Source organism: Peromyscus maniculatus, chromosome 17 (genome assembly GCF_049852395.1).
Source record: "Peromyscus maniculatus bairdii isolate BWxNUB_F1_BW_parent chromosome 17, HU_Pman_BW_mat_3.1, whole genome shotgun sequence".
NCBI lineage: Eukaryota > Metazoa > Chordata > Mammalia > Rodentia > Cricetidae > Peromyscus > Peromyscus maniculatus.
This window is the reverse complement of record NC_134868.1, coordinates 7,373,546-7,384,793: the sequence shown is the minus strand read 5'-3', so window position 1 is coordinate 7,384,793 and position 11,248 is coordinate 7,373,546. Positions and strand designations below refer to the sequence as shown.

The following is an 11,248-nucleotide window of genomic DNA, read 5'->3' as shown; positions in this document are numbered from 1 at the left end:
TTGTAATCACATAGAAGAATTCTAGGCATTCCTGGGAGTATTTTTTAGAGACATTTGACTGAAGAGGGAGGACCCAGCTGATGAAGGAATGTGGGTGGCACCATTCCCTTGTTTAGGTCCAGGACTGAATAAAATGGGGGAAGATGAGAAAGTGAGCTGGGCGATGTTTAATGAGTTGTTCTCTGACTATGACACAGCATGACCAGCTGCCTTGTGTTCTCACCTCTGCAGCTATCACTGAGCCCTCAAGCTATGGGCTCAAGTATATATGGGTGGTACTCGTTTGTTTGTGACAAGTCAGCCACAGATTTATGGGGGTGTGTGTGTGTGTGTGTGTGTGTGAGAGAGAGAGAGAGAGAGAGAGAGAGAGAGAGAGAGAGAGAGAGAGAGAGAGAATTCCAAGCCTACAGCAAATACTAAATAAATATCTGTTAGATGGATGCCTGAATAATGTCATTAAGTCAGTAATTTTGACAGTAAGGGAGCTTTTTTTAAAACTTAATTCTTTATTGATTCTTTGGGAATTTCATATCATGCACTAAATCCCACTCACCTCCCAGTCCTTCCATATGTTACCCCTGCAACACAGCACATGTCCCTCCAAAAGAACTCCCCCTCAAGTTAACTCAAAACAAAACAACAAAACCAACTAGCTTCTCTGTCTTTCCAACACCCCTTCATTCATCCTCGTGGCATCAGGAGCTGCGGTGTGTCACACAGTATACACTTTTATCCAATCAGTCCCAGCCAAAAAAATGTCCATTGCAATGAGTCATTGGTCTGGTTCAAGGCATCTGGCACACCATCATCACTGGACCCTCATCCAGGCCTGGACATCACCATGGCTTTGGGTGGTACACAAGAAGCCACCTCAGCCTGTTCTTCACTGCTGTCACCTCTTCAGATCTGCCTCTCTCCAAAGGAATTAAACCATTCTCTCTCTCTCTCTCTCTCTCTCTCTCTCTCTCTCTCTCTCTCTCTCTCTCTTTCTCTCTCTCTCTCTCTCTCCCATACCACACTCTACATTTGCTCACCACAAGTGTCTGACTACCCAGCAGTCACAAGGTGCCAGGCGGGCCTGTGTTTTCTACTCAGTGCCTGGGGCAGGCTGGCCCATTGGCACTGGCATATTTCTTAATCACAGGCAGTTCCCAGCTCTCAGGACATATCAATATGTCAGGACATGCTTCTGGATAATTTTGAGACTTCTGTATTTTGAATTTTTGAAAATGTGTATGTATGTGCATCTCTTTCTGTGAGTGTGCATATGTATCTGTGTGTATGTGTGTTTGGAGAGTTTTTAATGGAAGTTCTTCCATCTTGCTTTAGTGTACTCCACAAATGTCCCATCCTCTGTTTGGCATGATTTCCCTCTAGCTTGAAATCCTGCCCCACGATCACCCAGTGGCTTTATCCCTGATGGAAAATTGATAGCAGACCCAGAGACCTATGAGTATGACTAGCACATCAAGCTTGGAGTGTTGACTTTTCTATATCTTACATTTTCTGTTGTGTTTCCCAGTATCAGGGATAGAATATAAAATTCATACTTGTGAGAATGTTTTTCTCTCTTTGGCTATGATTATCAAGGAAATGTGATGTGAGAAGCAGTATTAGAATAGGGGAAAATTCTTTAAGGTAGCAGGTTTCCCCAGGGATAGTTCATGTAGTGATGGAGATACAGGGCAGTGTGCATGTCCTAGGCAGAGTGTGACAAGAGGCCTGACCTGAGTAAAAGTGGATAATGAAATAATGCTTCCATTGATGAGGCTTTACCGCTTCCCTTCTTTGGCTTTGTGCTGTGGATATCGCTCTGTATGCTGTGAATGTGTTGCTCTGATTGGTTGACAAATAAAAGGCTGATTGGCCAGTAACTGCCAGGCAGGAAGTATAGGTGGGATAAGCAGACAAGGAGAATTCTGGGAAGAGGAAGGCTGAGTCAGGAGACACTAGCCTGCCATCCAGGGAACAGCATGTAATGGCACACAGGTAAAGCCACGGAACACATGGTGACATAGATTAGCAGAAATGGACTGGATTTAAGTGTAAGAGCTAGTCAGTAGTTTGCCTGAGCTAATGTCCGAGCAGTTTTAATTACTATATGCCTCTGTGTGCTTACTTGGGTCTGGGCGGCTGTGGACCGGGCGGGACACAGAAAAACCTTCAACTACAGCTTTGTTTACCTCCACTGCTCTCATTGCCAGTGTCAAGTCTTTCTGGTACTTCTGAATGGAAGAGAATTCCACAAGTTGATTGAGATCACGCCATGGACACAACACACGGAACCAATCCAAATGTGGCCCATGGAGAACAATGAGGTTTTAGAACACTTTCAGTGAAGTTATCTGTACAGTGAGTGTCTTAAACCCCTGTCCAGTTGCTTTTCCTTAAAGCTTTCCACTATGTGGGGAAAGTAAAAATGTATCAAAAGATACAGATAGATACAAAATGTAGCCATCAGGAATTGAGTGCCGACTTCACACTGTTAGTTTCTATCAAATAAAATTCAAATGAATAAAGAAAGGAGAATCTCACCAAAATGTATAGTCAGAGATTTTAAGAGAGCCCTCCATTCTTTGTGGTTACCCAAACTGTTGTCTGTCCTTCTGGCAACCCCATAGAGCTTAGGATATGCCAACTTCTGTCATACCTTCTAGACTAATAAAGTAAAAGAAGTCTGACCCCATGTATATGTCCGGAACAGTTCTCAATAACGATGTGTACTTCAGTTTCTTCTGTCTTTAAGATGGAGCCAAATGAAGCCCATATCTTACTCTATACTATGCAGATAGAAGAACTGTGACAAATGCCAGTGTCCCTTTAGTATTATTAAAGGTTCACAACATTTTAATTCTTGAGAGGAAACCACAGGAAGTAGGTTCATTGTATATTTACATCTGCATTTTCTGAGGTCTAAGACCATTGAGGATGGAAACCCTGGTGCAGCCAAAGCAGTTCTATGAGTGATTTTTATAGTAACATGTCTACATTGAATGAGAAGAAAATATCAAACAAATAATCTAACACTATAGTCTCAGGTACTAGAAAAACAGAAACTATCTAACTTCAAAGTTAAATAGGAGCAGAGTGTAAAGATAAGAGCAAACAATCAGAATGCACAGTAACAGAGCAATAGAAAGGATCAGCAACAGAGTTGGAATTTGGAAAAGTTAGATGTACTGGAAAACTATTAACTAGATTACATAGAAATTAAAAAGTACTAAAACTGACGAGTAAGGGGGGGAGACTTTATTACTAACAACAACCACAAAGGTTTCTAATGATTATTGTGAACAATGAATGAGTCAACAAATTAGACAACTAAGGAAAAGATAAGGTTGTATAAACATAATGTACCAAGACTGAACCAAAAAGAAATAGAATATTTGAATAGACCAGTAATGAGAAAGGGCATTGAATCACTCATTAAAAGCCACTAACTGAAGAAAAACTCAGAACCGTAGCGCTTGATAGCTGAATCCTTTGAAGAAAAAACAATAAAAGTATTTCCAATCTCTTCCTGCAAACAGAAGAAGGAAGGAGGCACATTTCTAATCCTATGTCACGTGACCAAAGCCAGTTATGTCCCCAGAAACGAAAACTACAGTCCAGTATTCCTAATGACACAGATGCAAAACCCTCAAGGACACTGTTTCCAATAGCATATCAAAGTATCATTAACATGATATGTAGGATTTATCCTCTAGGTGAGAGAATGGCCCAACACACACAAATCAGTTAATGTGATTTGCCATACTAACAGTATACAAGCGATATAATCACTGCAAGAGATGTATAAGGAACTTCTGTTAAAATTTAACTTATTTTCCTCATTAAAAACCCTCAATGACTTTTGTTACAGAAAGAATGTTCCTCAAAAGAAGAAAAGTCACATATGACAAATTCACAGCTAACATTATAATCTAAGGTGAAAAGTTAACAGCCTCCTCTCTTAGATCAACAGTGAGACAAGCATGCTTACTCCCATTCTGTTCAACCTATTGTGGGACACTCTAGTCCCATAGGAATTGAGAAGGGTTCAAATGAGAATGCAGGAAGTGAAATCCTTTGTCTTTGCTAACTGTGATCATATATATGAAATCCTATTGTCTCCACCAAAGAGACTTCTTTTTCATTCTACACACACACACACACATACACACACACACACACACACACACACAATTATTTTTTGTTTTGTTTTGAGAAAGGGTCTCACAGTAGCCATGGCTGGCCTGGGACTTGATTTGAAGACAAGGCTGGCTTTGAACTCAGAAATCTGCCTTCTTCTGCCTCTCAAAAGCTGAGATTAAAGATGTGTATCATCATTCCCAGCTGAGACTCTTAGAAATAAACTCAGTAAATTTGTGTGATATTACAGTAATCTTTAAAAATCAATAGCTTCTCCAGTGCTTATTCAGGCATCATTAGAGAAGCTTCCTCCTGCAGCAGGTGGGAATGAATACAGAGACCAAAGCCAGACAACAGACAGAGAGAGACCTTGGAACATGCAGCTGTAAATGTGGTAACTCCATCAAATCCCCCACCTCAGAGTTCAGGGAAACCTACAGAAGAGGAGACAGAAAGAGTGTATGAGCTAAAGGAGATGAAGGACACCAGGAGAGCAAGTCCCTCTAAATCCACTGAGCCAAACTCACAGGAACTCACAGAGATTGAAGCAACAAGCGCAGGGCCCACATGGGTCAGCACCAGGTGCTTGGCATATATATTATAGTTTTCAGTTTAGTATTTTTATGGGACTCCTGAGTGTGTGAATGAGTGGTTTTCTGATTCTTGTGCCTTCTCTTGGGGCTTTTTTACTTCTATCAATTTGGCTTGTTAAAATTCGATGTAATGGTTTTTGTTTTAACTTATATTTTTTTTTTTTTTATGTTTTGTTATTACCTCTTAGAAGCTTTTTCTTTTCTAATGAGAGACAGAAAGGGAGTGGATTCAGATGGAAGGGCAGGTGGAGAGGAACTGGGAGTAGATGGAGGGGAAACTGTAATCAGGATATATTATATGATGAAATGTAGTAGGACAGACCCATAGGGTTAAGGAAATTGGCTTAAACCAGTTGCCAAGGCATGCACATAATGTACTTCCTTATGAGCCAATGTGAAGTCTGCCTGAGGGCCTAGCAATAGGTGCTGTCAGAGTTCCTGATAGTGCAGATTCCACCTCAGGGCCTAGCAACAGGTGCTGTCAGAGTCAGAGTTTCTGACCATGCCCAGTGAATGAGGAATGAACACACAATGCCACCAGATTGGGACACAGCTTGGGTGCTGGGAGGAGGGTATATAAAGCCATCCCTGTTATTGAATAAACAGGTCTGCTCTTTGCCTTCAACTGGCTCCCGGTGTCTGTGTCGTTGATGCCACACCTTCTCACCCACTCCCCCAAGGGAGTTGTCATTAGGATCCAGCAACATCAGGAGCAGTTAGGATCCTGCAACAAGGAAAGAATCTATTTTTAATAAAAGTGAAAAAATAAATTCCAAAGACCATCCCAGTTTTACAGTTGGGTATATAATATATCTATTAAGTGAGCCCCATTGAGAAATAACAGTGCTTACTGTAATTAGATTTGACATGTAACATCACAGTACTATGACAAATGGGGAAGGAGGCATTCAAGTGTCTATAAATTATTTTTTTTAAGATTTATGTATTTATTATGTATACAGCATGTATGAGTGCAGGTCAGAAGAGGGCATCAGATCTCATTACAGATGGTTATGAGTCACCATGTGGTTGCTGGGAATTGAACTCAGGACCTCTGGAAGAGCAACCAGTGCTCTTAACTTCTGAGCCATCTCTCCAGCCCCCTAAATTCTTAAAAAGAGAAAAAAAATGATAAAATCAATATTTTCTATTTAGATTAAAAAAACTTAATAGCATTTCTATAAGCTAAGATTGGACTTTTAGACTTCACAGTGTGAAAAGCAACTGGCAAAGTAAAGAGACAACACACAAAATGGAATAAAGGATTTGCAAATCACACATCATATAATGGACTAATATCCAACATATATAAAGAAGGCAAACTATTCATCAACAAGAACAACTATAACCCTATTTAAAAAACTGGCCAATGACTTGGGCAAGCTCAACAGAAGACATCAGAGAAATACAAACCAAAATCACAGTGAAAGGCCATTAGCTACTTGACATGTTGATCATTATCCAAAAGAATTTTTTAGTAAGTCCACAGATATATGGAAATAAAAGAACTATAGACTCCTGTTGGTAATATGATAAAGTATTACAGTCACTTTGGAAAACAGTATGAAGGTAACTCAGAAAACTGAAAATTGAATTATTCTAGGATTCAGTAGTGCCGTTTCTGCATACATACCCAAAGGAATTGAAATTGGTGTGCTGTAAAAATGTCTGTGCTCCCATGTTCATTACAATGTTATTCACAATAGTAAAAAAAAATGAACAACCAAGTGCCCATTCTTTGACAAATGAACCTTTAGAATGTGGCATGCATACACAAATACTGTCCAGCTTTACTGAAAAGAAAATTCTATCACTTGCTACATTACAGATGAACCTTAAAGACACTATCTAAGCAAAATAAGTCAAGAACAGACAAACAACATTTATCATCTCACTTAATCTATGGAATCTAAGAAAGTCAATACAGTTATAATGGCACACATTTATATTCCCAGCACTCTGGATGTTGAAGCAGGAAGATCACACACTGGAGGCCAGCCTGGGCTACAGGGCAAGTTGGAGCTAAACTTGAGCAATATGGTAAGATTATGTCTTCACAAACTGAAAATAAAGAAACATACACAATAGTCAAATGCATAGAAATAGAATAGAATGGTAATTTTTAGGTGCTGAGAGTCAAGAGAGATGGGAAAAGGGATACCAATCATCAAAGTTTCAGAGAAGAAAAATAGACTCTGGTGATGGGGAACTATTGTGTAGAGTGGTGATCATAGCTAATAACAATGTGCTGTATATTTCTTTTTTTCCCTTTTATTGAAAATAGATTTTTTGCTCACATAATATACCCTGGTAGGGTTTCTCTTACCTCTATTCCTCCCAATTCCTCCCCCATCTCTCCTCCCATCTACATCTATCCCTTTCTGTCTTATTAGAAAACCAACAGGAATCTTTCAGATAATAATAACATATAAGTTAATATAACAATAAGAGAAAACAAAAACTAACTAATAAGAAGAGGACAAAACAAACAGAAAGGAAAGATCCCAAGAAAAGACATAAGAGATTCATTTATTTCCACTCTAAGGACTTCCATTAAAAACACTAAACTGACCTCTATGGTAAAAAGAGAGAAGAAAAAAAAAGAATAAAAACTTAAAAAATAAGATAAAATTAACAAAAGAAAAGCACTGACACAATATTACGAGAAAAAGAACCTTCAAAGATGCTCTTGAGTTTATTTTCTGGTGGCCCTCTACTGCTGGGCATGCAGCAAATTAAGAGTAGTTTGTTTCCCCAGGGAGATCCCCTTGAGGAAACTAAATGTTCATTGGCAAGTGGTTACTATTTGGAAATGTCTTCTAGGTTACGGCTTGAGGCATGTGTCCATTTCTCCTGTTAGCTCTAGCACCCCAAATGGTGAAGGACTGTGCAGGTCCTGTGCATACTGACACAGTCTTTGTGAGTTCATATGGGCACCAATCCTGTTGATTTAGAGGGCCTTGATTTTTTGGTGTCCCCCATCATTTCTGGCTCTTACACTCCTCAACCTTCTCTTCTGCAGGGTACCCTGAGCCCTGAGGGGAAGGATTTGTTGGACACATCTCATTCAGGGCTGAGTGTTCCAAGGTCCCTCACTCTCTGTATAATGTCTGGTTTGGATCTCTGTATTGTTCCCATCTGCTGTAGGAGGAAGTTTCTCTGATGATGTCTGTGGAAGGCACTGATCTATGGGTACAGAATGTCATTAAAAGTACCACAATATTGTTTGAGCATATAATGGCACACAGGTGTGGTGGTATTGTGTTCCCCAAAATATTGTGCACCCTAATAAACTTATCTGGGGTCAGAGACAGAACAGCCACTAGATACAAAGGCTAGAAAATGGTGACACTCACACCTTTAATGCTAGCATTTCAGAGGTAGAAATCCCTCTGGATCTCTGTGAATTCAAGGCCACATTGGAAACAGCCAGGCATGGTGACATACCTCTCTAATCCCAGAAAGCGAGCCTTTAATCCCAGGGAGTGATGTTAGAAAGCAAAGATATATAAAGCGTGAAGACCAGAAACAAGAGGCATTTGGCCTGGTTAAGCATTCAGGCTTTTGAGTAGCAAGTCAGCTGAGACCCATTCTGAATGAGGACTCAGAAGCCTCCAGTCTGAGGAAACAAGACCAGCTGAGGATCCAGCAAGGTGAGGTAGCTGTGGCTTGTTCTGGCTCTCTGATTTTCCAGTGTTCACCCCAATACCTGGCTAAGGTTTGATTTTATTAATAAGAACTTTTTAAGATTCATGCTACACACAGGTAAAGCCACAGAACATGTTGCAATATATAGATTAACAGAAATGGGCTGAGTTTAAGTGTAAGAACTAGTCAGTAGTAAGCCTGAGCTAATGTTCAAGCAGTTTTAATTAATATAAACCTCTGTGTGTTTACTTGGGTCTAAGCGACTGCAGACTGGGTGGGACACAGGAAAACTTTCAGCCTCAGTTTTGCCATAGGTCCCTGAGCTATCTAATCTCAGGTTCTTGATTACTCAAGCAGTGTCCGGTATGGGTTCCATCTCATGCAGTAGGCCTTAAGTCAAATCACATTGACTGGTTATTCCCCCAAGCTTTGTGCCACAACTGTGCTAGCATACCTTGCAGAGTGGACATCATTGTAGATCAAAGGATTTGTGGCTGAATTGATGTCTACATTTCTCCATTGGTAGTAAGCAGAGTATCTTCCTGTACCAAAGACTAGCACATAGCAACACAGTACGTTAGTTCTATGTGGGCACCAGATTAATTTCTCTGTGTTCAATGAGTTGTGCAGTGTTACCTTCAGCAATGGAGCCTTGCCATCTGTTTGTGGAGAATAACCTCTAGCCTTGGCAGTAGCCTGGGTTGTTTTGGGATTCCCCCAGGTCCCCTCTGGCCAACAACTCAATTAGATGTAACAGTCCCAGTACTGGAATCTTCATTTGGTGACAAGAGATGAAGAGATGTCCAATTGGGTGTTTGTCTCCCCCATAACTGGGCAATTTCATTTAGATCAACTTTGTATATGTATATGTTGTTAGGAAGCTTCTACTGTATTAAGTTTCCATACTGCCACTTACATGGCCCTTAATTTTAGCTTTTTCTTCCCATATTCCCTTCTTTGTCCCCCTCTCCTCACTTGATCCTCACATTCTAGCTCCCCCACATTCACAACTGTCTATTCCATTTCTCTTACCTAGTGAGATCTTTGCCCCCTACTCTCTTACTTTATACCTCACTTCTGTGGTTCTACAGTTTATAGGATGATTATCATTAACTTAACAGATAATATCCACAGGTAAGCGAATATATAACATATTTGTCCTTCTGGGTCTGAGCCTCTCCTAGGATGATTTTTTTCCCTAGTTCCATCCATTTGCATGCAAATTTTATGATTTCAATTTTTTAAATGGCTGAGTAATATTCCATTGTGTAAATCTACTACATTTTCTTTATCTATTCATCTGATAGGTTGTTCCCAATGTCTGGCTATTATGAATAAAGCAGCATTATTAAACAAGTATCTCTGAGGTAGGATGAAGTGTTGTTTGGATATATGCCCAGGAGTGGAATAGTTGAGTGTTGAGGTAGATCATTTCCCATCTTCCTGAACCATCACACTTATTGCCATAGAGTATACAAACTTGTGTTTCCACCAGCAATGGAGGAGTGTTCCCCTTGCTTCACATCCTCACCAGCATGAGCTGTCATTTCTGTTATTGATCTTAGCCATTCTGACAGGTGTAAGATGAAATATCAAAGCAGTTTTGAATTGCATTTTCCTCATGGCTAAAGATGCTGAGCATTTCTTTAAGTTTTTCTCAGCCATATGAGTTTTCCCTGTTGAGAATTCTCTGTTTAGATCTGTACCCTACTTTTAATTCGATTATTTGTTTTCTTGATATCTAGTTTTTAGCATTCATTCTATATATTTGGATATTAGGTCTCTATCAGATGTAGAGTTGGTTTAAAATAAAAATTCCCATTCTGTAGGCTACTGCTTTGTCTTATTGACAGTGTCCTTTGCCTTATAGAAGCTTTTCAGTTTCATGAGGTCCCATTTATTAAATGTTGATCTTAGTGCCTGAGTTAACAGTGTTCTGTTCAGAAAGTCTTTTCCCACGTCAATGTATTCAAGCCTATTCGCCACTTTCTCTTCTATCAGGTATATCTAGGTTGTATGTTGAAATCTTTGATCCATTTGGAGTTCTGTTTTGTGCAGGATGATAAGCGTGGATCTATTTGCATTCTTCTACATACTAACATCCAGTTTGACCAGCACTATTTGTTGAAGATTGTTTTTTTTTTTTTCCCAGTGTGTATTTTTGGCTTCTTTATTAAAAAAAAATCAGATATCCATAGGTGTGGTTTATATCTGTATATTCAATTCAATTCCATTGCTCAAGGTGTTTGTTTTTGTGCCATTACCATGCTGTTTTTATCACTATAGCTCTGTCGTATAACTTGAAATTGGGGATGGTGATACCTCCAGCAGTATGATTGTTTTAACTATCCTTTATATGTGTGTGTGTGAGTGTGTGTGTGTGTGTGTGTGTGTGTGTGTGTGTGTGTGTGTTTTCATATGAAGCTGAAAATGTCCTTTCAAGATCTGTAAAGAATTGTGTTGGAGTTTAATAGTCATGGTAGGGTGGTCATTTTTAGAATATTAATCCTACTGATCCATGAGCATGGAAGAGGTTCCCATCTTCTGATGTCTTCTTCAGTTTCTTTTTCAGTGTCTTAAAGCCATACAAGTCTTTTACTTGTTTGGTTAGAGTTACCCCAAGATGCTTTATATTGTTTGAGGCTATTGTAAAAGGTGTTGTTTTCCCTGCTTTCTTTCCCAGTCTGTTTGTCATTCATATATAGGAGGGCTACTGATTTTTGTGAGCTAATTTTGTATCCAGATGCTTTGCTGAAAATGTTTATAAGTTACAGGAGTTTTATGATGGAATTTTTACTGTCACTTATGTTAGCTATCATATCATCTGCTAATAAAGATACTTTCATTTCTTTTCCAATTTGTATCCTCTTGATATC

At 39.4% G+C, this 11,248-nt stretch overlaps 1 protein-coding gene across 2 annotated transcripts in view; it reads left to right on the top strand.

The window, feature by feature from the left end:
* LOC102907262 (arylamine N-acetyltransferase 3-like) overlaps positions 1-11,248 on the top strand; it is a 74,528-nt gene that overhangs the window by 12,408 nt on the left and 50,872 nt on the right. The window lies entirely within an intron of this gene.